Raw genomic sequence first — 24,666 nt, forward strand, 5'->3', positions numbered from 1 at the left:
TCTCAAATGTTACCTTTTTAATTGAGTGAAAGTAATATACTCACACCTGTTTTAAAAACAATGTGGTAAGCCTCAGTACGAAGGCGTCTTAGTTCTAACTGACACGAGCAATTCAAAAGGAAGGAGAATTAGCAATGACGTGAATAAGACATTATGTGCTGCAAGTCTGGGTAGGATCATTCAAAAAAACGAAAAAGGAGACTGGGCTTTCCTGCAGTATTTGAGTTGGTGAGCATAAGGGGAGCAAATCTAATCCAAGATGTGTAACCAAGAAAAGGCAAAAAGAAGGGGGGAACTAGTACCTCTCCACTGCCTCCCAGGCAGTAAACACTGGGGCACTTGGAGTGAGAGCCTTCCTTTAAGTACATGACACCAATTTCTATTTCCTTCAGCATCAGAATGTCAATGAAGTAGAACAGGGGATGTTTCCACAAGATAGTAAATGACCAAGAGTGTTATTCTCTGTTCACTGGAGAACAAAACTGGTGGCTATCCGACAGGTATGGTGTCAGGAGGTCCAAACACAGATGCCTCCAGGAGCCAGGCAGGGGCTATGAATGTGGGAGACTGGCCTGGCCAGTGCCAAGGGCACATGGCAAATGCCCTCTGTAGGTGTCAGCTCCCCATGCCTGGGATCCTGAGGGAATGAGGACCCCATGGCCCAGATCCTCTAAGTTTCCAAGGAAAGCTAAAATTCTGGATTTTGTGTGTTTCTTTTATGTGTTTAAATGAGAAAGTTTCTGATTTTGAAATGTTGCAACCCCTGGTTTTTCCCCCTTACTAGGAGGAAAAGTGATTGTTTACTGTATATTATTGAAAGTTTCTATCTAGGAACTTTCAATACTATAGAAAGAGGTGGGTATGAGATAGGAAAGCAGGAAAATAAGGGAATGATGTAACAGATGAAAATGACATTTCCCCAGGGAGCCAGAGAAAGAACTCGGGGGGCCTCTACCCAGCCCCTTGGCCCTGTTGACAAGGCACACTGATTCCTTGAAGCCCCCAGGAGGAAGTGAAACACATCAAATCCCTCTAGCTCCTGGGAAGGAAAAAAAATGTCATCTCTGCTTAAACCATTCCATTGTAGAGCAGTGACACCCTCTGAATGACAGGATGGGGAGAGTGCACCTGCATTCTCCCAAATGTAATTTTTTTAAAGCAGAGGTATTAAATTGTTCCCCACAGCTCGGTGGCATGGAGCATTGAATAACGCATCCTTTCTCTACACAGTTATGTGTGAAAAGAGAAAGAGGCCCTCTCCCTGCCGGCTGAGCAGAGCCATAGGGGCAGCGTGCTTTGCTGTCACCAGTGAAGTGCCTCAGGGCACAGGTGATGTTGGGCAGGAGGAGCCCTTCAGTGCAGTGAGGCCCCCGGCCTGGCCAGGGTTGCTTTGGCTGCTGTGCCCATCGCACTGTGGCATCTGGTGCTCACCCCCCATGCTTTCTCCCCCAGGTAGCCTCATCTTCGCAGCTAACGGGGGAGCAGAGAACTAGAAGCAGTTCGTGCAGGCACCTCCACCAGAAAGTTCCCCACACTGTCCAGGGCACCATCTCCATTCTCCGCTCCATGTTAATTCTAAAGCATGGCCTGGAGGGACTTCAGAATTAACCCGCTTGATGGAAAGTCACGCCTGACTCCTTTTTTGGCAATGAACCGAGCAGCAGAAGGGTTGCTGAAAGTTCTGGCCCAGCTGCAATTGTAGTGTTTAGCAGGTTCCTTCCTTTTTCTAGAAAACTCACCTTGGGTGTGCCTGCAGCCTTGGCACATGTTTTTTTGTTTGTTTCTGTTTTTATGTGCTTGTCACATTTAAAAATTGCCATTTTGCTCACAATTATGGGAAGGTAGGAGTGTCTCATGTTTCATTTCCCTCCTCCAGGTGCCTGTCTTAGACTTCACTCTGGCCTGAGAAAGAAAAGGAGTTGGAATCAGAGCACAGACATCAGGCTATGGTGCAAACACAGCAGTTTAGGAAGAAGACCCAGACCACATTCCCCGTGAAAGCCCCTCAGATTGCATCTATACTGTCAAAACAATGCAAAGAATTGAGCCAGTTCCCTGTGTCATTTTGCTAATGAAGAAAACTTGAATTGCACTAATAACACGGAGGAAAGGCTTTAGTGGTAACTCTGAACTGTAAATGGGGGATGCTCTTTCAACTGTGGTGTCTCCTTATGATCCCTGTGCAGATGACAAGTGTGCTTGAGAGGGCATTCTTCTGTTAAATTGGTATTTTTAAAGTGCCTAGAATGTGGTTTTAAGGCTGTGGTGTTGCACTCATGAGGCAGTCCCAAAGATTCTTCAGCTTCTTTCTCCTTATAGTTCTGTAGTTTAGGAGAGAGGGGCAGTGGGTTTATGCCATTCCTCTTTCTGAATGTATCAGGAGCAAAGGACCCCAAACTCAGTGTAAAAACACAAGACTCATTATTATTATTATATCTCAGTTCTGTGGATTGATTAGATCCAGTTGGGCAGATCTCCGCCAAGGTTTGTCATATGATTCATACCCTTGTAGTCAGAGTCTGGGGCTGGAATCATTAAAGGCTCTGCCACGTGTCTTGGGGCTGATGCTGGCTCCTGGCTGGGACCTCAGCAGAGCTGTTGGCCAGAACACCTACAAATGGCCTCTTCATGTTACCTGGACTTCCTCACAACATAGCTGCTGAGTTCCAGCCAAGCATGCCAACAGGGAGTCAGGCAGAAGCCATATCACCATTTCAAATTTAGCCTCTAGAGTCACCCAGGGATACTTTCCAGTGCATTTCATTCATTAGAGGTGAGGCAGTAAGGTCAGCCCATAGTTAGGGCAAGGGATATTAGACGATACCTCTCTATAAGAGGAGTGTCCAAGAATTCTAAGATATGAAAAACTTCAAATCGGTCTTTTTAGAAAGTAGTCAGACCAGCCTCCTTTTTAAAACATGGTCACACCTTCCCTGCATCCCCTGTTTATCCACAAGCATCCTAAAAAATAGCAACTCCGATAAGTCTACCAGAATCCAACTAACCACATTGACTGGAGCTGGAGCATGTTGCTTTTTTCTTTTCCAAGATGAAGTTATCTGTGAAACTAGGATGACAGTTCCTCTTTTAGAAGCCTCTGAAATTAGCAAATGATTCTCAAGTAGGACGGGCAAGACTCCGGAGCAGTAATGACTTCATTACATTTTGGTGCCGCCGTGCCCAGAGCCAGGCTGCTGGATGTGGTGTGTAAGTCTCCTCGCATTCTCCCTAAGCCGAGCGGTAGGCAATCGCCATTGTTTGAGAACATGCATTGTTCACGGGAGCCTTTGTCTTGGATAACAGCTCCTGTTCATCAACATGATACATTGCACTCTGATTTTCTACTCTTGTCTTTCTTTTGGGGTATTCCTTTCTCCTCTCTGATTGCTTTTTCTTCTTAGACCATTACTCTAGTTGATAGTGCCAGGTTATCGTTGGCTTCCAACTCCCTCTCCAATAAGCCTGTGATTGATGCTAATCTTCCTCGTGGGACACATTTCATAGGATGCACAGTGCAAACCACTCTCTAAATCTGAGCTTTATATGTGCTGACAATTTACAAGGTTGCACCTTACGCTCATCTCAGGAGGCTTAAGGGGAAATCTGAGAACCATGTAATCAGACCTTCTAATAAGAACAGAAATGCTTTTCATATATAGACTTTGATGTGCCATTCGGTAGCCTGTGCTACACCCCTGTTTGCCTTTTTAGAAAATTTTTTCCACCCCGCCGGGAGTGGTCAGTTGGTTGAGCATCCTCGTGAGCACCAAAAGGTTGCTGGTTCAATTCCCAGTCAAGGCACATACATGGGTTGTGGGTTCCATCCCCCGTCAGGGCACCTACGGAAGGCAACCAACCAATGTTTCTCTCTTTCTCTCTCTCCCTTCCTCTCTGTAAGCATGTCCTCAGGTGAGGATTTAAAAAATTGTTGCCCAGCCAGGCGTGGCTCAGCAGTTGAGCATCAACCTAGGATCCAGATGATCGAGGTTTGATTCCCAGTCAGGGCACATGCCTGGGTTGCGGGCTCGATCCCCAGTCAAGGGCGTGCAGGAGGCAGCTGATCAATGACTCTCTCATCATTGATATTTCTATCTCTCTCCCTCTCCCTTCCTCACTGAAATCAATAAAGACATATTTATTTTTAAAAAATTGTTTCCTCTAGCTAATCAAATACTGGGTCTGAATTTTCAGATTAGTGCTATTTGGGACATGGCTGGTTCCTAGGAGACCAGCATACATCATTTCTCTCTTCTAAGAAGAGTGATATATTAATTACTCTAATGAAAGCTTTCCCTTACCATTAATTCCATAAAGACAGAAAAGTAAGGTGTTTGCAAACACCTCACTGAAACAGAAGCTTTGCTTCATAATATAACTGTAGCTTTCCTAGGAAAACTGAGCTCCTGACAGACTTACAGACACAGCATGTTACCCCTGCCATCTAACACATGCTCAGATTCACATTTTATTTTTCCAGACCCAAGAAAGTGTTTTCTGAAAAGTTTTGATTCTTCATGTGAGGTTTGTGCCCCTAAAATATGTAAGCTAAAGAAGCCAGTGCGATGCAGAATTTGCTTGCAACTGTGTTAGACACAGTGTGTCCTTCAAATGAGTGCTTGCATCCAGAAAATAAAGGCACTTATTGGACTCAGCGCTTTTAAGTAACACAAGCTAGATATGAAACTCAAAGAAGGAGGCATCTGTCTCTTCTACCTCAGTGTGGTCACACAGTGCACCTGTAAAATGAATAGTTATGAAAACTGGGCTTGACTAGTATTTTAACTTAAAAATTCAGTCCCATTTATATATATTGAGAAAAATGAATATACAAATCTTAGTTCTTTGAGGTAGTTGAATTTCACTCCCAATCTTCTCACATCTGAAAGTGGGACACACCCCTGGATTGGCCCTTTTAAAAGAAATAATATCTAGGAACCCTTCTGTTTTTCTTCCTCTGGCATCTGTGTTCTTTTTGAATAAATATTTCTGGGGAAATTGAGCAATTATGGGTTGAATTGTGTTCTCCCAAAACATGTATGTTGAAGCCTTCATCCTCATCACCTCAGAATATAATTTTATTTGCAGATAGGGCCTTTCAAAAGGTAGTTAAGTGAAAATCAGGTCTTTAGGGAGGGCCCTAATCTAACACGACTGATGTCCTCATAAGAAGTGGAAATTAGGGCACAGACAACACAGAACAAGAGGCCGCGTGTGAGGACAGTGGGAAGGCACCATCTGAAAGCCAAGGAGAGAGGCCTCGGAGGAAACCAAACCTGCTAACACCTCGTTCGTGGACTTCCAACCTCCAGAACTATGAGAAAATAAATTTCTGTTATTAAGCCACCCACTCTGTGGTATTTTGTTAGGGCAGCCTTAGCAAATAAATACAGCAGAAGTTTTTCTGGCCTATAACAGGAACTTGTTTTTCTGGGTAACTAAGGAAAAGTGCCCTGCACAGTTCTAGGCACAGCTCTGAGCAAGGAGACAGTAGCCCAATCTCACTCCCAGGGTGTGAAAGATAAACAAAGTTGGACACTAGTTAAAGTGATATGGACAGATTTATATCAATAATGTCCTGATTATATAGGGAAACAATAAGGAAAAGAGCCCAACGTGAACTGAACTCAAGATCAGTATGTTCGGAGGTGTCTGAGGTTTTAAAGGGGGTGTGAGGACACAGCAAGGAAGTGAGCCAGGGCTCGGCAGCATCAGGGAGCTAAAAAATTATAAAAACACAGCAGGGTGGGTTGGTCCATGTGAAATCCATCTGGGCTTATTAACTGGCGCTTTTCGAAGTTAGGCACCTACCCTCCCACAGAGACTGGGGGACAGGGCTGTGTTCGGGTGTTGGCTGGAACAAGCAGTACAGTTTTTTGACAGCTTGGAATTTTCTCAGGCAGGCACTTTAAGAGGAGCCGGTGTCTTCCTAGGGATGCAGCCTGGAGCTATGTTAGTGTTTGTTCAAGTCTTTACAGGCCAAGGTTCACAGGCCTGGTAGAAAAGAAGGCTCAGAGGAGCCGGGCTAGAGTTTGATCAAGGAATCTTTGTCAAGGGCCACCAGGGTTGGACACATCCCTGCACGGACAAATGCTATTTAAGCCCTTCTAGCACTGAGGGGCACGGAACGGAACCAGTGGTTTGTGTTGACGTAGCAGCATTCAGTAATGGGATCCAGCGCCATTCTGAACTGTGAGATGACCCAGGTTTGGAGGAAACCTCATAAAAGCAGACCTGAAATCTGGGGTAGGCTCAAAAAATCCTGGCAGGGAAGGAAGCAGAAGCCTTCAAAGTTAGAATTTAGGGCTGGCATTTTTTTCTGTCCCTTCTGCCCTTTATTACGCTGTGTTTACAGAGCACAGGCAGAGCACTGGGAGGCTGAGGGTGGGGTATGGGGAATTGGGTCATTGCAGAGACGACTAGAAAAGCCTGAGCTACAAAGCGAGTAGGACAGTTTACAAAATGGCAAGTGATTTGGGTGCCGTAGGCAGGTGTCCTGTGTGAATGCTGGCTGAATAGAGCCCATTCAGGTAAAGGGGTCACTGTCAAGGTGACAGGTCAGAGGTAGCCGGGACAGCAAGCCGCAGCCCAGGCCAAGGTAGTGGAGGAGAGGCCCACTTGGTTCATGTGGGCTCGAAAGCCTAGTGGCTTCTCAGAAGCCAAGACCACATCATGATTCTGACACCACACACCAGACTGGATCAGCTCCCTACCAAAACTATTCTCATAGCACCCTGTGTTTTTCTTTCCTACCATTTGTTACAGTTTGTAATTATGTCCTTGTGCAATTATTTGATTAGCATCTGTCTTCCCAACTAAACAGTATGTATCATGAAGGCAGAAGCAGTAACTATTTTTATTTTCTGTTGAATTCCCAGTACCTAACATGGTCCGTGGCAAGAGCTTACACTCAAGAAATACTTGTTGAACGGATGAATGAATTGATTTATGTTGATGCCCCCAAGCTGTCAGAGCCTCACTTCTGCTGTGAATGTTGTGGGATGCGTGGAAGGTTAAGAACAAAAGGTAGTGTCCTCCCAGGAGCAAGTTGAGAAGACAGTGCCCTCAGATGGCATCAGGGTCTCAGATGGCAGGTGCATCAATGTGGGTTGGGAGAGCATTTTGCCTCTGAGAGGCCAATGAAGACCTCAGTGACTTAGCCAAATCCTTGGTTTTCAGGACTTTGACATATGAGGCAAAGAAACTCTCTGCAAAGAGAAAAGGGGCAGTGGACCTGCCTGTGGTGGCCAGGCTAGAATATGTCTAAAAAGCCCACAGTCCTTGCCGACAGAAGGACGTACCACACAGAGAGCTTTTCGGCAGCTTCCAAGCCTGATGTGATGGACCAAAGGCCATTGCAGTATAAGAAGCAACAGACCCCCGCTGCCCAGTGCAGGGACTCAGAGAACCTTCCTACCCCCTGACTCTACCTGCTGTGACGCACCTTTCTCTGCCACCCAAACCCTGGTCCGGTCATCTCCAAGGCCTTCTGCCCCTTCTAACTTCTCTTGCATCTACCCCTGGTCCCCAACTCTCCCTCTGTGGATTCTCTTTGTCTGAGCATAAACATCATAGGCATTAAAAGGTCCTGGAAAAGCCCATCAATTCTGAAACCTTGCTCTTTACCCCCAGGCCTCGCTTACACACACACCACAAACACACACACACCTGCTCCGTCCAAGGACACCAAAATGCCAGCTATTTCATGTGACAGTCACTCCTTTGGTTCAAGGAATTAAGGAGATAACAATTAAATTATTCTTATGCCTGGACACAATTTATTTGGTGAGAATCAGCTTTCTCTGGGTATCTGAATAGTCTTCGGGGAAAAATAGGTCATGGACTAGATGGATTCTGATCAGGAAATGTGGTTAAGAAAGGTCTGGAACATGGGTGCTCCTGTGGCCACAGTGAGATCCTTGCGTGGCCAGGTGGCAGGCAGTGGCCACATGCTGACTGTGTGGTAGGGCGAGGAATGGATGGGTCAAATGGAAGTGACGCAAGGAAGAGAGGAGTGTTAGAAGAAGCCGGAATAAGGTGTTAGCCAGTTGGGCAGTTCACTGCTCTACCCGTGGTGTCAAGGTCACAGGCCCCACCCCAAGCTCCCTCCCTCCTGCCGCCCCTCCCCCAACAGGCAGTCTGGCTCACAGACCTGACTCCCCTCCCTGTAAATACAGGTAGATGAGCTCATTCTTCTATCACAGAACTTACTTCCATAGGGAGGCCAGCACTTGTCCAAACTATTGTCAGGAAAGAATAACCCCCCCCCCCAGACTTTCTGTGAAGAAGCAGCATTGCATCATGGGAAGGGACCTAGGCCCAAAGATTTTTTAAAATATGGTGACTTGGTTTTTTTAGAGAGAAAGGAAGGGAGAGAGCTAGAGAGAAACATCATCATTGGGGTGCCTCCTGCACGCCCCTACTGAGGATCGAGCCCACACCCCGGCATGTGCCCTGACCGGGAATCAAACCCTGAGCTCTTGGTTCCTGGGTCGATGCTCAATCACTGCCACAGCCAGCCGGGCTAGGCCCCGAAGTTCTCATCAGAATTCCCTGCCCCTGTTGGCACTGAGGCACTGTGTGACCTCGGGCAGGTTCCATCACCCCCGGGGCCGCTCCTTTCATGTAAATGTCATGCCGTCTTTGGCTTGTTTGCTGCTGATTTTGTGGGGGAAAGCGTCCCGGGAGATGTGACTTTAAAGACTACCAGTCTCTTAGCCTGGGGAGGGGACGGACCCTCATGCGCAGACCCGTGGGCACTGTGGATCAATCAGCCCGAGCCTCCGGTGCTAATTTCCTCCTTCCCGCCAAGCCTGCCGCCTCTGGGTAAGGGCGCCGCACGGCCAGTGGCGTTTAAAGCTGCTCCCTGCCAGGCACACGCATGCACCTGGCCGGCTGCCTTTGTGCGGAGCTGGGACCCAATCATCTCAAGGCCCAATTGCAGCCTTGGCGGGGCTTGCGGACGTGTCATTGAGGAGTTCAGAAGGGCAACCTTTGTGACTCTCCAGGGCAGGGGAAATACAGCTCTGGCTCCATGGCCAGGCCTCTTCAAAGGCAGCAGAGAGGGGACAGCAGGTGTCAACCTCTGCTCATGTTTTGCTTTTTATCAGTTGACTCTCCATCTCCTCGGTTTGTATGTAGCCTCCATGATGGCAGAGATTCTGTATTGTTAACTCACTCTTGTATCTTTAGCACACAGAACGGTACCTGGAACATAGTAAACTACTAAGAAATAGATTTTGAATGAATGAATGAATGAATGAATGAATGAATGAATGAATGAATGAATGAGTGAGTGAAATGGTGCAGAACACACTCCTGGAGTCTGGCCCTCACCCTACAGGCCATCCTTAAACTGATCAAAAACAAGGCAGGGAGGTGCCAGGAGGGGCACAGCGGTTTGGGTCATCAGTGCCCAAGAACTCTTGCCTCCAATGTGAATGTCCTCCCAGGTGATGGAAGGAACTGAGGAAAGTAGTGTGACAAGGAGTGCTTTCACTTCCACTCCAAAGACAGAAAGTTATGAGAGTTAATGACAGAGGAGAGCAAAAGGATGCCAGCTGCACAGTGCTTATGGGTCCTTTCATGGTTCTATAATGTAATTAATCCTAAAAATATATTTCCTGACCACTCATTACTTACAAGAAAATAGTAAATGTTGCCCCTTATACTGAAGATGAATTGAATTGTGTTCAGGTTTCTTTATACCTGGATGTGGGGTTTATGACCCAGCCTCAGGGGACTGACACTTGGGAGCTGGGTAGAGGTCTATTTCAGTTTCTCATTGCCCTCTTCCCATGGCTGGGAGCCTGAGCTTAAGTGACCCTTTATTGAGCACCTCTTGTGTATCAGATACTGAGCTAAGCTCCGTGGATAAGACAGCATCCCCCAGGTATTTGTGGTCTAGCAAGGGGCCCAGACAAATAAATGACAGTTGTAAAGAGTTTCAGCAATTCAGCTGAGAGACGATAGAGAGCTGAACTGGGGTGTTTAGAGTAAGAATGGAGAGAAGTGAACAGAGTTGAGATAAACTGCCCATGAAGGACAACAAAACTTAATGCTTCCTTGGTTGAGGTAAGAAGAAAAGGGAGGGATTAAGCATGACTCCCAGGTTTGGGGCCTGGGCAGCTGGGTGGGGCTGGGTCTTTCACCCATGAGAGGAAGAGTGGCAGTTGGGGAGGAGCGGGATGAGTTCAGCTCCAGATGTGTTGCGGGTGAGGGTCCTATGTGCCATCCAACAGGAAAAGTACATTAGGAAGTGGAATTATTTAATACAAAATAGCAGTTAAAGAGTGGGAAAGTTTCACCGTTTAATATTTTTAAACACCACTAGTGTTCTAGATAGAAATGTCCTCCTGCATTTGAGGACTGATTTACAGTCCTGGCATCCTTCCTCAGTAAATCTTAGTTTAGAAACAAACACCACATCAGCCGCGAGTGCAGCTGAAAATGAGCCTGGCCAGGCCAGTGGGGGATACGGCCTGTCAGGCTGTGTGTTTGCCATGCCTTCCCTCAGTGACCCCTGCCCTGGCCTCCTGCACTGTCAGCTTTGAAGGATACTTAGTCCTTCAAGCCCCAAATTATTTAACCCTCCTATAGTCTCTCAAGACAAATCCTGGGTATCTCAGACACCCCAGGCATGTCCAGGAATAACTACAAAAAATGAAAGTGTTCACCTCTGCTCAACCTAGCCAGAGCAACTCACTAAGCCTGGTGCCTTCAAAGCTGAAACAGAGCTTTCTAGTAAAATAGGAATGGTGGTCCAGTTTGGGGGAGTTTAGAGTTCTCAAAATGTATTAGGAAAAAAAAATAAGATACGAAGGGTCACTTTTTGTAGACTTTCCTCTGTAGGTAATAGGGAGTGTGGAAGACCTTTGAGCAGGACTGATATAATCAGAACTGTACTTCAGAAAGAAAACAACCCTTGCACTCTGGCCACTTAGTTAAATAAGTGGACCAAAAAAGAAATGTCCTGGTTGCCTGATATAATCATTTCTGCCTGCTTCATAAACAGATCCAAAATATGTATAATGGCTCTTAATCACTTAATCAAAAAAGTGAGAGTTCCTAATATCTCCCCCAAACAATAATCCACAGCCTTGGTCTCCTTCCATTCTTTGGCTCTGCCATCCTTGACACATGGCTTCCAAGTTCACTGTACCATTTCTATCAAGGCATTCAAAAGGGAAAGAGCATGGAGAAGGCACCTGTTTCTTAAATTCCCCAATGACCTCCATTCCTATTCCATTGGGAGGCCCAGGGTTCCCAGAAATGCAGCCCCTGATTGAGCAGCCACTTCCACCTATGGCTATTGAAGGGAAGCAAGAATTTTGGTGGAATGCCCATTAACACCTGAGTGAGGAAAGAAAAGCTCATTTACCCTTCAGCAATAACTTTTCAAAGTAGTCTAGCACCTCATTTTGAAGCATGGTTGAAGAATGAATTTTATGAGCAAATGAGGCTTAAAATAACATAAAAGCACAATCCCTTTTAGCACCAACTCTTATTTGTCTAAATTATTTTTGAAGGTTTCAAATTGATTTTATACTTCCCTACCTAAGTGAACAAAGCTTAACCTAATTTAAGCTTCTCTTGATGACTTAGAATCCCCATTATGAATGTCACTTATTATAATGCAGTGTGTTGTATACTGATGACTTCTGAGTGGTATGGAAATCTTTGTTCCTGCACTGAATGCCTCCAGAACTCTGGGCTGGGCTGCAAAGTTTCCTCTTTAACTTTTCTGGCCACTAAGAATTTGTATACTCACTGTGTCATCTCAATGCCTCTAGTTTTTGTTTTCTAATATTTTCCTGCCATTTTTGTTTTCTACTAGTCCCTCCCCTCTATAGGCTTTCTTCATTCTTTCTTTGACTCTTTAATCATCTTTTCTTTGCAATCTTTCCTCTTCAACCCTCTCTTGCCTGTTATGGCAAAAGAGCATGCACACACCTGGGAGAGGGATTAACTTAGGGGCCAACACAGTATGTGTCTTAGAAACTCTATGACCTTGAGCAGTTTAACCTCCATTTCCTCAAATATGAACCAAGGTTGCCATATAAACCTTATTGGTCTACTTTAGGGTTAACTAAGATGATAATAATATAAAACGTTTCTCTGTAAAAATTGGTAGTCATTATTGTTATTTGGGCACTTATGAGACTTGGTTTTCATGGGCCCCCTCAATAGAAATGAAAACAAACCACAGGTCTCCAGGGAGTGAAAACCCAGGGAACTGATGGAGGGAGAGTCAGAATATGGGAGACATTTCCATAGAGTGGATCGCTGCAGCTGAGAATCGGGATCAGTTGTGGATTTACTAATGTGGTTGAGCATAATCTAAAGAAAATTCTAATATAAATGAATGGAGCCAAAACAGGGATATCAAGAAAAAAAAGAAGACTGGGTAAAAAAATCTTCCTAATTTCTAAAAAAAAATAGCCTGAAACTCTCAATTCTTTCCACCGTCATCCACTCCCAGGCCTCCTGAAAGAACTGGGAAACCTGTCTCTTCTTGCTAGGAACCAGCGTCCTTGTATTTTAGAGGCCCTCTCTGAGCTCAGGTACAGCCAGAGGAGGGAAAGCACTTGTATACTGGGCAGCCTGCCCAAGAGGCTCCATTACACAGACAGTAGGTACTTAATAACTCTGTGTGGAGAAAATGAAATGGGAAAAGAAGAAAAAAAGCTGATTTTTTACTAATACAAAGTAAGTCATTCTGTGGCCCAGAGGAGGCATCATGTTTAGCAAATTAAAGCAGGTGGCACAGTACCTCCCTACATCACAGCTAATGTCCATCAGCAAATGAGTAGACTGTGCCTGCATCGATGATCCTGTTCCTAGCCTCGTGCTTTATTTATTTAGCTAATGGCTGCCTCACTGGTAGCTCATCACGATGGTGTTTACTGAGCTTGGCAAAGTGAAAAATTATGATTTTGTTTACTCATGTGTTTCCAGCTGGGGTGCTGAGTTGTATCCAGGCTACTGATGACCATTCCTTTATTCTCAGAGCCCCTAAAGTAGGCAGTTCAATAAACAAACCATCAGCTTGAACCAGAGTGTCAACACTGACACAATCTGGTTATTTGCTACTTGGCAAGAGTCAGTGTCCAGAACCTCAGATAATGACTCATTTGGGAAACTTTTTTATGCTTAGATAATAAACTGAGTAGAAGTAAGGTTTCGGTGTAATCAGTTTAGTTTGTACCACTCAGTCTTCTATGAGAAAAACGAGTATTTGTCCCAAATCAAATATTCTCTTTTGAATAAGTTTGTCTCTTGGTCTACACTTGGGCATATCACATGGAAATGGAAACCCAAACAGAAAGCCTGGGAGAGGCTATGGTTCTGAATGGCCCTCACCTGCATGAACCAATTTTGTTACTTGTGCAGCAAATATTTATAGAACACCTACTATATATTAGATCCTAAGGATATTGTGGTGACCTGTGTTTGGTGACCCAAACAGAAACATGAACCCAGTTCTTAAGAACCTTGCCACTTCGTGGGGATGAGAGACATTGAACCCTAATTCAGATGTGATGAACATAATAAAAGGAGAAACAGGATGCTAAGCTAGTCTTAGAGTTTAGGGAAGATTCTCTAAGGAAATAATGCTTTGAATAAGTTATAGATGGAGAGAGGAGAAAAGGAAGGGAAACTCTGAATGTTATTATTATCTCAAAAAATAGCTCTGTAAAGTAGGTATTACTGTTCTGGTTTACTGTTGAGGAAACTCAGGTTCCAGGGAAAGCATGGAAAAAGCTCTGAGGCAAAGCCTTATGAGCAGTGCCACTTGGAGCCATATGGAGCTACAAAGTCCAAAGTCAGTGTGACTGGAGTGTAGGGAGCCACGAAAGGGTGGCCGATATAGGACTTGGCAAGGTATCAGGAACTGGTAAGCCCCTGGTAGGACCTCATCCTCAAAGCAACAGGATGCCAGTTAGGGGTAATAAACAAAAGCATGTCTTAATAAGATGTACATTTTAGAGAGGCCATTCTACCTGGTGTGGAAAATAAAAATAGATGTGAGAGATGGGGCAATGACTGGGTGAAGATGCTGGGTTGAACCAGGGGTGGGGTGGGGGAAGCCATGGACAGATGGATAAAAATGATCACATTCAACAGAGATAAAGGAGGTTGAGTTAGCAGGCTCAGTGAGTGAGTGGACATGAGGGGAAGGGGGTAAGACTTTATCCAGAAGGGTTCTTTTAGTATCGATAATTATTCAGCTATGATAGGCATAATAGTTACTCCTTACTAAGTGTCTACCATGGCCATTTTACAGATGAGAAAACTGAAGCTGAGAATAGGAAAGTACCAACCAATAAACGACTGAACTGAAATTTGAACCCAAGTATGGCTCCCAAGACAGTGCCTTTACCACTTCAAAACTACAAGTTTAATGTCCTGCTCAATTATATTATTTCTCATTTGGTCAATTGAAACCTTAGCTTCCTTCCTCCTGACCTGACCCCCACTTAAGTGAGCTATATGTGGACCTTCCAAATTCTCATAACTCACTTGCCTTTGACCATCAATTTTCAGTTATCTTCCCAGATTTGGGTCATGCTGTATTTATCTCAGGGCCCTTTCAAACGTGGCAGAAGCCAAAGACACCAGCTTTGTGGAATTAGGCCTGTCTGGCAGCATTAAATCTCTCCTCTCGCTAATGAAAATGCATCTTTTTGTTTGTTTTAATGAGCACAGGGGGACTTTATATCCAATCTCTTCCTTGAGGAAGTAATTGCATGTAAGTGACCTTTGAAGGAAATCACATCAGGGAGTTATTTGAAAGGCTGTGAGGTGAGCCAGTGCGTAACATCAACCATTGTACTAGCATTGCAGAGAAGAAACGGGCTCTGAAAACAGGTTTGCCTTGCAACTCATCCATGCCTGTCCAAAACACCTACTTTTTGCCAAGAAAGTGAATTAGTGGGGTATTAAAGATTTCTTTATCTCTGGAGCACCTGCTCTATGCCATGCATATATCATGACCCCTGCCATATGGCACTCATGTTTTAGTGGTGGGGACAGACAAGAAAGAAATGAAAAAATGTAAATCATTAGAGATTATAATATGAAGAAAATAAACAGGGTCATGACAAGTGATGAATTCGTGCCTCAATTTCCTTATCTGATAAAGTAGGGAAAATGGTAGAACCTGTGTCTCAAAGCTGTTCTCAGGATTGTGCTTAGAACCATGCCAGGCACCTTAGTTGAACATTTCTTTGGTGTTATCACTGGTTAATATCTTTGTTATGTAATAAGTGGGGAAGGCCCATTTCAACTGGGGCAGTCAGGGAGGGCCTCCTGGAGTAGAAGGCTTTTAATCTGAGAACTGAGAGGTGAGAAGGGGCCAAGCATGTGAATAACTACGGAAGCAAAAGCCAGAGACAAAGAAGGAGCACCCGGTCTGTCCCAGGGGCAGAAAGGAGATTGGTGGTCAATGGCGCTGGAGAATGAAGAGAAGAAAGAGGTGAGGGGCATGAAGCAGGAAAGACGCCAACCACGTAAAGAATCTGGATTTCATTCTTCAAGCAGGGTAGGGGAATGGCAGGCTTTATGCTTTAAAGTCTCACTCTGGCAGCTGCGCAGAGAATGAGCTGTAATTGTGAAAGCTGAGAGACCAGGAAGCAGCTCTGGTGGGTGGAGACACTGGTGGGTGGGTGGATGGCAGTGGATTCATTCCCCAGAGCTGCCAGAACAAATTACCGCAAACTGGGTGTCTTAAAACAACAAAAATTTATTCTACAATTCTGGTGGCTGGAAATCTGAAGTTGAGGTTTTGGCAGGGCCATGCTCTGTCTGAAAGCTCTAAGGGAGAATTCTACGTTACATCTTCCAGCCTTTGGTGGTTGCTGACAGTCCACAGTGTTCCTTGGCCAGCGGATGCATCACTCCAATCTCTGCCTCCACCATCCATGGTTTCTCCCTGTGTGTCACTGTGTCTCAGAGTTTCCTCTTATAAGGATGCCAACGATTGGATTTAGGACCCATGTTGATCCAGTATGGTCTCATCTTAATTTACATCTGAATTACATCTGCAAAACCCCTTTTTCCAAATAAGGTCACATTCATAGGTGCTGAGGTTTAGGACTTCAGCCTACCTTTCGAAGGGAGAGCACAATTTAACCCACAAGGGACAGTAGGGTACTCACTAGCCACACCTCTGAGGGGTTGTGCTGGCTGGAGAGAAGCCACAGTAGCCCAGCTTCTGGGGCAAGAACAGCCCCAACAGTGCACAGAGGCATTTGGTGTATTCCCTGTCATAGGGGCTTTAGATGCTATGTAGCTATTCCAAATAAGCTTATTCCAAATAAGCAGGCAGGTGGTGCAGATGTAGGCAGCCCTGCTGAGCATGGCATGTCAAGTAAGGGATGTTCTTACTTATCCAACTCCACCATACCACTTCCATTTGTAGGTTCCATCTTAAGGGCCCTATCAATTCATGCTTTTCCTTTGGTGAGTCCCCAGTGACTTTGAACAGTGTATGGACATAGGTGGGTTTTCTTAGGTATCTAAGAGTTAGGAAACCTGGGGTTATCTCAGGTGCTGCCCTTTGCATGTGACCTTGAGCAAATCACATAACCTCCTGAGAGTTTCAGCTTCTTCCTTTGTAAAATGGGGTACTGGCCTGGTCCAGGGGTTCTCATCCTGGAGGATGCATCAGAATCACCTGAAGGACTTTTTAAAACACGAATTGCTGGGGCCCACCTCAGAACATTGGGTTCAGAAGGTTTAGGGTAGGGCCTGAGGATTTGCATTTCTGGCAAGTTCCTAGACTTTCTTATTGCTGCTGGTCTGGGACCCATACTCTTAGGATTTTTGGCAGAGATAATCACTGATATTTCTGCCAAGAATGTTATTCAATAATTCCATGGAACTCACTTTGTTATAATCAACGAGGTAAGGTGAATTTTCCAACTTTAGTTATCAAAATCTGTTCATTTCTTTCCCCACTTTACTGAGGTATAATTGACAAATAAAATTGTGTATATTTAAAGTGAATAATGTGATGATTGATATACATGCACATTGTGAAATGATTACCACAATCAAGTTAATTAACATATTATCCCCTCATGTTGTTACTGTGTGTGTGTGTTGTGTGTGTGTGGTGAAAATGCTTAAGGTCTACTCCCTTAGCAAATTTCAAGTATACAATACCATATTATTAACTATAGTCACCACGCTATACATTAGATCCCCAGAATTTATTTATCTTATAAATGAATGTATGTACCAACATCTGTTCATTTCCCTCAACCAGGGCCCTGGCAACACCATTATACTCTCTTTCTATGAGTTTGACATTTTTAGATTTTTTAAGTGAATTAGATCATACAATATTTGTCTTTATCTGGCTTATTTCACTTAGCATAGTGTCCTCCAGGTTGTCATAAATTGCAGAATTTCCTTAGTTTTTATGGCTGAATGCTATTTACTCAAAAATGTTTGATGAACTCCTTCTTTGTGCTGTGCACTGTTCTTGGTCTTGAAGATACAGTGTGGCCTTTCTTTCATGGAGCTTCCATCCTAATATAGGAGAAAGGCAATAAACATATAAACACACAAGCCATCATTAAGATTATTTAGGTAGTGATACATGAGTTTAAAAAAATTAATCAGGAAAACAGGAGATAGAAAAGGAGAGCAGTGTGGATTTAAGGGTCAGGGAAGGCCTACTTGAGAGACTGAAGGTAACACCTGAAGAACGGGAAGGAGTGGTCATGCAAAGATCAGAAGAAGAGTGGCCTGGGTGGGGGAATAGCTCATATTAATCACATCAGACAGCAAGCAGTGGAGAAATGGAGAGCTCTGTACAAGATGATGCTGGAGAGATAGACAGGATAGAAACTGCAGGTCCTGAGGACCATGGTAAATAAAGAGTTTGATCAAGAGTCTGATTTCTCATTCTCAGTGCAACAGGAAGCCCCTGGAGGATTTAAGCAGATGAGTGACGTGGTCTGATTTATATATTAAAGGACACCTCAGGAGTTTCATGGAGACCAGAAAGAGAGAATGAAGGAAATGAAGTTATGAGTTTGCCGCAAGAGTTAAAGAGAGATTACTGTGGCCTGATGAAGGTGGTGGCAGCAGGGATGGTGAGAAGTAGTAGGATTTGGGATCTATGGGGAAAGGTAGATCCAACAGGATTGCATGACTTGTAAGGAGTAGAGAAAGAGAGGTATCAAGAATGATCCTTGAACTGTCTTGAGCAACTGGGTGGAAGGTACGCCATTAAATGGCATGGCAATCTTTCCCTTTGAAGCTGGCTCTACAGTATTCAGATTACAGATAAAAAAACTGGGGCTCAGAAAAGCTAAGCCACTTGGCCCAAAATTATCTGCCTAAGGGGTAGAAGAAGCAGGTTCAAAGCCAGTGACTCCAAAGGCTGTCCTTTAAACACTGCTCAATACTGTCTGTGGCCCATAGAGCACATCGTCAGTAGCCAGCCAGTAGATGGAAATTATGGAAGGTGGCCTTGCAGGGAGAGAGGAGGACTTCTCAGCAGTGAATGCTGGTGGGTGGGCTTTTTATTGAATAAGAGGGAAAGGAGCTGCTTAGAAGGGTAACATTTTTCCAGTGAATCACATTAAATAACCAGAATGGCTTATATCCAGTGTCAGGCTGAACTGAGATTGACAGCTAATAAAAGCCCGGTAATTACAGGAAAACATCAGATTGGAAAGTACAGAGATTGTTGAAACACCTGAAGCCATTTAATATATCTTCTGTTTGCTCCAGACCAACAGGCAGCTCCCAGAGCAAGACTGGTCTCATTACTGAACTAATGGACATTATGCTCTGAGGTACCTTTCCCTCTGCCAAATAAATCAGAATTTTGAAAAGTGAAGCCTGAGATTGCTGTGCTACAAATGTTTGCAAGGACATCACTGGGTGTGTTAGGTGTCAAGTTTAATTTGACTTGGCCTGGTCTGTTCTGTTAAGAAAAGCTCTGGAGGCATCAGCTGGGTCACGGGGAGAATTCCTTCTGCTCTTGCTCTCTGGGCTGTGGCAGAAACCAGACCTTGATTCCTCGAGCATGCTTTGTCAAGCAGGGATTGCTCCTGTCACTGCAGCCCAAAGGAATAAGTTGTGATGAAAGTTGTCATGCTCCCCTATTCCCTGATTTTTTGGGGGGGTAGGTTTAAAAGGGGGTGGGATGGTGAGGGAAGAGACTCATTCTCACCTTTTAAAACATCTTAAAACATTCACAAGCCCTCGCTAAGTTGCAGACACTGTCTTAGGTACTGGGATAGTGACAAATGCTTACACATTACTATAAAGCAAAAGTGACAGCAAAAATCGAGTGTTAAGCTTTGTGTTTGCACGTGTGTGTGCATGTACACATGCTCCTCATCTAGAGAGCCAGCCACCCTGCCTCTCACAGGCTCCTGTACCACACGCTCTTGGGGCCTGGCCTGCAGCTCTAAGCATCAGTGGGTTGGAGGGTGGGTAACTCCTCTGTGTGCTGTAGATTTTCCTGGGCATTTTTCACCTCACAACAGCTCTAATGACCTTGGCATCAAGCTCTTACTGGGGATTAATAACTGGCTGCGCTTAATGGCCCTTACTGTGTCCTGGACCATTTTCCCAGCCAGCCATTAATTCCAAGCAGTTCCCTGGGCTCTGGCCATTATGACTCCCTGGGCCGAGTGGCTGCCCTGAGGCAAATGGCAGGAGCCTCCTTCTCTGCAGACAGAGGCTTCCACAATGAAGTCCCCCTTCTCTTCATGGCCTTAATACAAAGGGCTGGGGTCTGTGGGCAACTTATTGGTTAGGACACTACATTATATCTTCTTTTCATGTCTCAGGAGGTAGGTTTTCTCAGAGGACAGAGAAGGCAAGAGGTTGGGTTTCACTCATTTATCAATCCATCCACCTAGTCAATATTAGCTGAGTCCTTTTTGTGGATCAGATAGCAAGAGAGATTCCCAAGGTCAGATTACCAAGACTAAAGTGACCTAATCTGGGTGCCCATGTTTCCCACCAATGGATGGAGCACCTCACCAAATAAGCCTGTAAGGAAAATGTCCCCAGGAATCAGGGAGGCTGAATACTGTGAGGAGAAAGTCAGAGACCTTGCTGGGCAGTGAGTTCACTGGGAGCCACCTCCCCTTGTTGGAGTTTTATCTCCCAGGCTGCCTAGTGGAGCCCAAACTTCACCTTCCCACACTCCACTGAGCGATTCAACCCAGTATCTGAATGCTCAGGGGAAGACCATGCAAATACTGCGAGGAATCTTAACTCACCAAGGCATGAGTATTTCCACCCATCAGTAAGACAATAAGGATTATAATGGTCCTGAGTCGAGGAAGATCACAGCCCTCTCAGAGCACTGTATCACATCCCAAGAAACGGTCACACAGTTTGTATAATTTGTAATCATTCTGCCTCCCAAGACATCGTTAGTCCCTCCAAATGCAAAAAACAGACTTCATTTCCTCCTTTGGAAGTGATTCAGCCTTTGGCACATGCTCTTGTCAGCTGTGGGAAATATAACATTATGTTTAGAACAGCTATTGTCATTTTGTTGGCACTAGTTACCAAAAGACACTTAAGGCATAATTCAGACTTCATTTGTTTTTGCATTGTTTGGTGCGTCTGCACAACTCAAAGAGTGGGTGTTGGTGTCCAAGGTAATCAATACCTCAAAGCTAAATAGATGGTCCGGAAGCATGGGGGAGGGCTGTCTGGGACTGGGTGGACCCCCGTGTGTTTGGGTGGTGCCCACTAATCACAGAGGGTCAGTGAGGGTCACAGAGGGTCAGGAGCCTTGGCCTTCCCTGAGAGGGTCCTCATCTGAACTCACATGGGCATAGAATAAAGAGAGAAGGCCTTGGAATCTCCATAAGGTGACACAGGTTTCACTTGTCAAATAGCCTGTGCTCTGAGAATTTCAGCAGAATACTTAATCATGGGAGAAAGAGGTGCTGGGACCTTCCTTCAGATTGTTTCCCCCTGTGAAAATCAGCGTAATGTCTTGAAATTATAAATCAAACTGGAAAATTCAGGATGATAATTCTAGGTGAGTCTGATGAGAAAAAGTAGGTTCCAATGCCCTTAAGGTCCAGCAGAATGAAATCTTACAAAGTGACCCTATTGAGCAAATGTACTGAGTTACATAGTACCTCAGGGGTGTATTAAGTGTTAAGAAATGTCTTTTAAATGATTGAGTGAACGAAGGTCATTTGGTCACAAGTATCTGGTTGGTCCTCTTTTTGTTTTACAGGTGAGAAGGTCAAGTACTAGATTTGTGATAAGCCTGCTTTAGACCCTGGGTCTCTTGTCCCTAATCATCATTGAGTAGCATGCTATTTGCAGATGCCACTGTCATCTTTGTAGGAACTTTTTTTTAAAATATGTCAGAGAGAGGAAAGGAGAGGGAGAGAGAGAGAGACATCAATGATGAGAGAGTCACTGATCGGCTACCTCCTGCATGCCCCCAACCGGGGATCAGGCCACAACCCGGGCATGTGCCCTGACTGGGAATCGAACCCCGATTGCTTGGATCCTAGGTCGACGCTCAACCGCTGAGCCACACCTGGCCGGGCTGTAGGAACTTTTGAGTAGACTTTTCCATGAGTAGAGGTTTCTCGGGATGCTAAAATCAAACAACCCCTAACAAACTGGTTGAGTTGGTCACCCTAAGTGTCACCCAACTAAACACACAAAAGGCCATTGTAATCAAAACAGCCTGGTACTGGCATGAGAACAGGCATATAGATCAATGGAATAGAACAGAGACCTCAGAAATAAACCCATGCCTTTATAGTCAATTAATATTTGACAAAGGAGGCAAAAGCATACAATGGGGTAAAGATAATCTATTCAATAAATGGTGTTGGGAAAATTGGACAAATACATGTAAAAAAATGAAACTAGACCACCAACTTACACCATACAGAAGAATAAACTCAAAATAGATTAAAGACTTAAATGTAAGTCATGAAACCATAAAAATCCAAGAAGAGAACATAGGCAGTAAAATTTCAGACTTTTCTTATAGATCTATCACCTCAAGTAAGGAAAACAAAGGAAAAAATTAATAAATGGGATTATATCAAACTAAAAAGTTTTTGCACAGCAAAAAAAAAAAAAAAATCAACAAGATGAAAAAGGAGTCCTCTGTGTGGGAGAACATATTCACCAATGATACATCTAATAAGGAGTTACTATCCAAAATATATATAGAACTTATACAAATCAACACCAAAAAAAAAAACAATCCAACTAAAAAATCAACAAAGGATCTGAATAGACACTTCTCTAAAGAGGACATACAGATGGCCAATCGACATATGAAAAGATGCTCAACATCACTGATCATCAGAGAGATGCAAATTAAAACCACAATGAGATATCACCTCACACCTGTCAGAATGGCTGCCATCAATAAATCAACAAACAACGCTTGCTGGTGAGGGTGTGGAGAAAAGGGAGCCCTCATCCACTGTTGGTGAGAATACAACAGAATGCTGTGGCCGCTGTGGCAAACAGTATGAAGTTTCCTCAAAAAATTAAAAATGGAATTACCTTTTTACCCAGCAGTTCCATTTCTGGAAATATATCTGAAGAAACCCAAAACACTAAAAAGAATATATGCACCCTATGTTCATTGCAGCTTTATTTACAATAGCTAAGATCTGGAAACAGCCCAAGTGCCCATCAGTAGATGAGTGGATAAAAAAGCTGTGGCACATTCACACCCTGGAATATTGCTCAGCCATCAGAAAGGAAATCTTACCTTTTGTGACGGCATGACTGGATCTGGAGAATATTATGCTAAGTGAAATAATCCAGTCAAAGAAAGACAAATACCATATGATCTCACTTATATGTGGCATCTAATGAACAAAATAATTTAACAAATAAAATAGAAACAGAAGCATAAATACATAGAACAGACTGACAGTTGTCAGAGGGGAGAGGTGTTGGGGGCTAGATGGAAAAAGGTGAGTGGATTAAGCAAAAAAACATATAGATAGAGATATAGGATATAGATATAGATAACACAGAGACACAGACAACAGTGTGGTGAGAGCCAGAGGGAAGGCGGTGGGGCGAGGCGAAAGAGGGCAAAGCGGGGATAAATGGGGACAGGAGGAGACTTTACTTCTGGGGATGAGCACACAATGCAGTGTGCAGATGACATTGGCTGATGAAATTGTCCCTTGCCCCCAGCAGTTCACCCAGGGAATTCAGAAGGGGTGCCTATGCCAGGTTCCAGCAGTTTCTTGAGGGGAATAGGGGCTCCTTTCTGGGTATCTATAATGTGGGTTTTCCTCAAAGGGAAAGTTTGGTCTTAGCCACATGTCACCATCATTAACTTAAGACTAATGGGATGAGTCTACTGTGAATGAGCTTCGAGGAATGGAGGGGGTGGACAGAAGGCCCTCGCCACTTTGCTGCATCCACCCAGCCCAGTGCCCTACGAACAACACCACCACCACTACTGATTAGGAAATAGCATCGCTGAGTTTCTGGGAGGGAGGAAAGGAGGTGGGCAATGAGTTAAGCAAACATCCCATGACACTTACTCTATTTGTTCTACTGCACTGCATCCATGGACCCCACAGTCAGATTTCCCGGGTTCACATCCCAGCTCTGCCACTTCCTAACAATATGATCTTGAGCAAGTTCCTTCATTTTTCTAGCCACTGATATTCTCATTAGTAAAATAGGGGTGATAATATAGTATCTTTCTTATAGGGTTATTTGAAGAATTAATGCAATTACAGAAAAGCTCAGAACAGTACCTGGCATACAGAGAACATTCGAAAATGTTAGCCAAAGCAACCACTTTTTCTTTTGTGCCCTAGCCTTGCTGTGCTCTACAGAGTCCCCTTTACTAACGCTTTAGCACAGCCCCTCCTCACCCTGTTATACTTTATTGCACACCTTCACTGACCCCACTATCCCTCACTAAAGTATGAACCTTGAGGGATTGTGCTTTTCCATTCCATTTGCATTCTTACTGCCCAGCATACTTTCTGTCACCTAATAATAATTAGATGTCAAATGATGAATGAATGTGAAACATAGAATTGCCATTTCATAAGCCCATGTGTCAATTACCAACCCAAAGTGATCAGTACTGATTTAGTGAGTATCTACAATGCCTTCCACTTGAGCTGATAATCCCAATAACAGCTGTCACTTATTGAATGATCACTGTGCCATGTCCTATGGTAAGGATCAGCTTCAACACCCTGCAGTTGCCAATTTTTGCTGCTCAAATAGTAGCCATTTCAAATGGCTCAATCCAATACTGTATTTTAATTCGATCCAGGTAAAATAAGGGCATTCATTACCTATTCTCAGTTAAAGATGGAAAAACTGAGACCTGTGGAGATTAGTGGTTTGCCAAGGTTCCATGGCTAATAGGTGGTGAAGACAAGGCTGTCATCCCCTCTTGGCCACTATGCCATGAGGTGGCTGTCCTCAGGTACTCTGTCTTGTTCTGAAGACAGAGCTATAGCTCAGGAAACTCCCAGAATAAATGTAGGACTGAATATATGCAGCACTAAATTAGATCCGATTTCCTGAGACTGTACAGAGAGCCAGTGTGTCCTGTTCAGAGTTAACGGGGAAAAAGGGCAGAGGCTCTGGGGAAAATCTTACAAAGCAGCTTTCCTTCAGAACATTCTTGACTGTCATTTT

The 24,666-nt window shown here is 44.3% G+C and overlaps 1 protein-coding gene across 1 annotated transcript in view; it reads left to right on the forward strand.

Moving 5' to 3' along the window:
* The window catches only part of ST6GALNAC5 (ST6 N-acetylgalactosaminide alpha-2,6-sialyltransferase 5), a 141,536-nt gene that overhangs the window by 99,858 nt on the left and 17,012 nt on the right, over window positions 1-24,666 (forward strand). The gene's annotated exons all lie outside the window — the stretch shown is intronic.

Source organism: Miniopterus natalensis, chromosome 9 (assembly GCF_054644295.1).
Source record: "Miniopterus natalensis isolate mMinNat1 chromosome 9, mMinNat1.hap1, whole genome shotgun sequence".
Lineage (NCBI taxonomy): Eukaryota > Metazoa > Chordata > Mammalia > Chiroptera > Miniopteridae > Miniopterus > Miniopterus natalensis.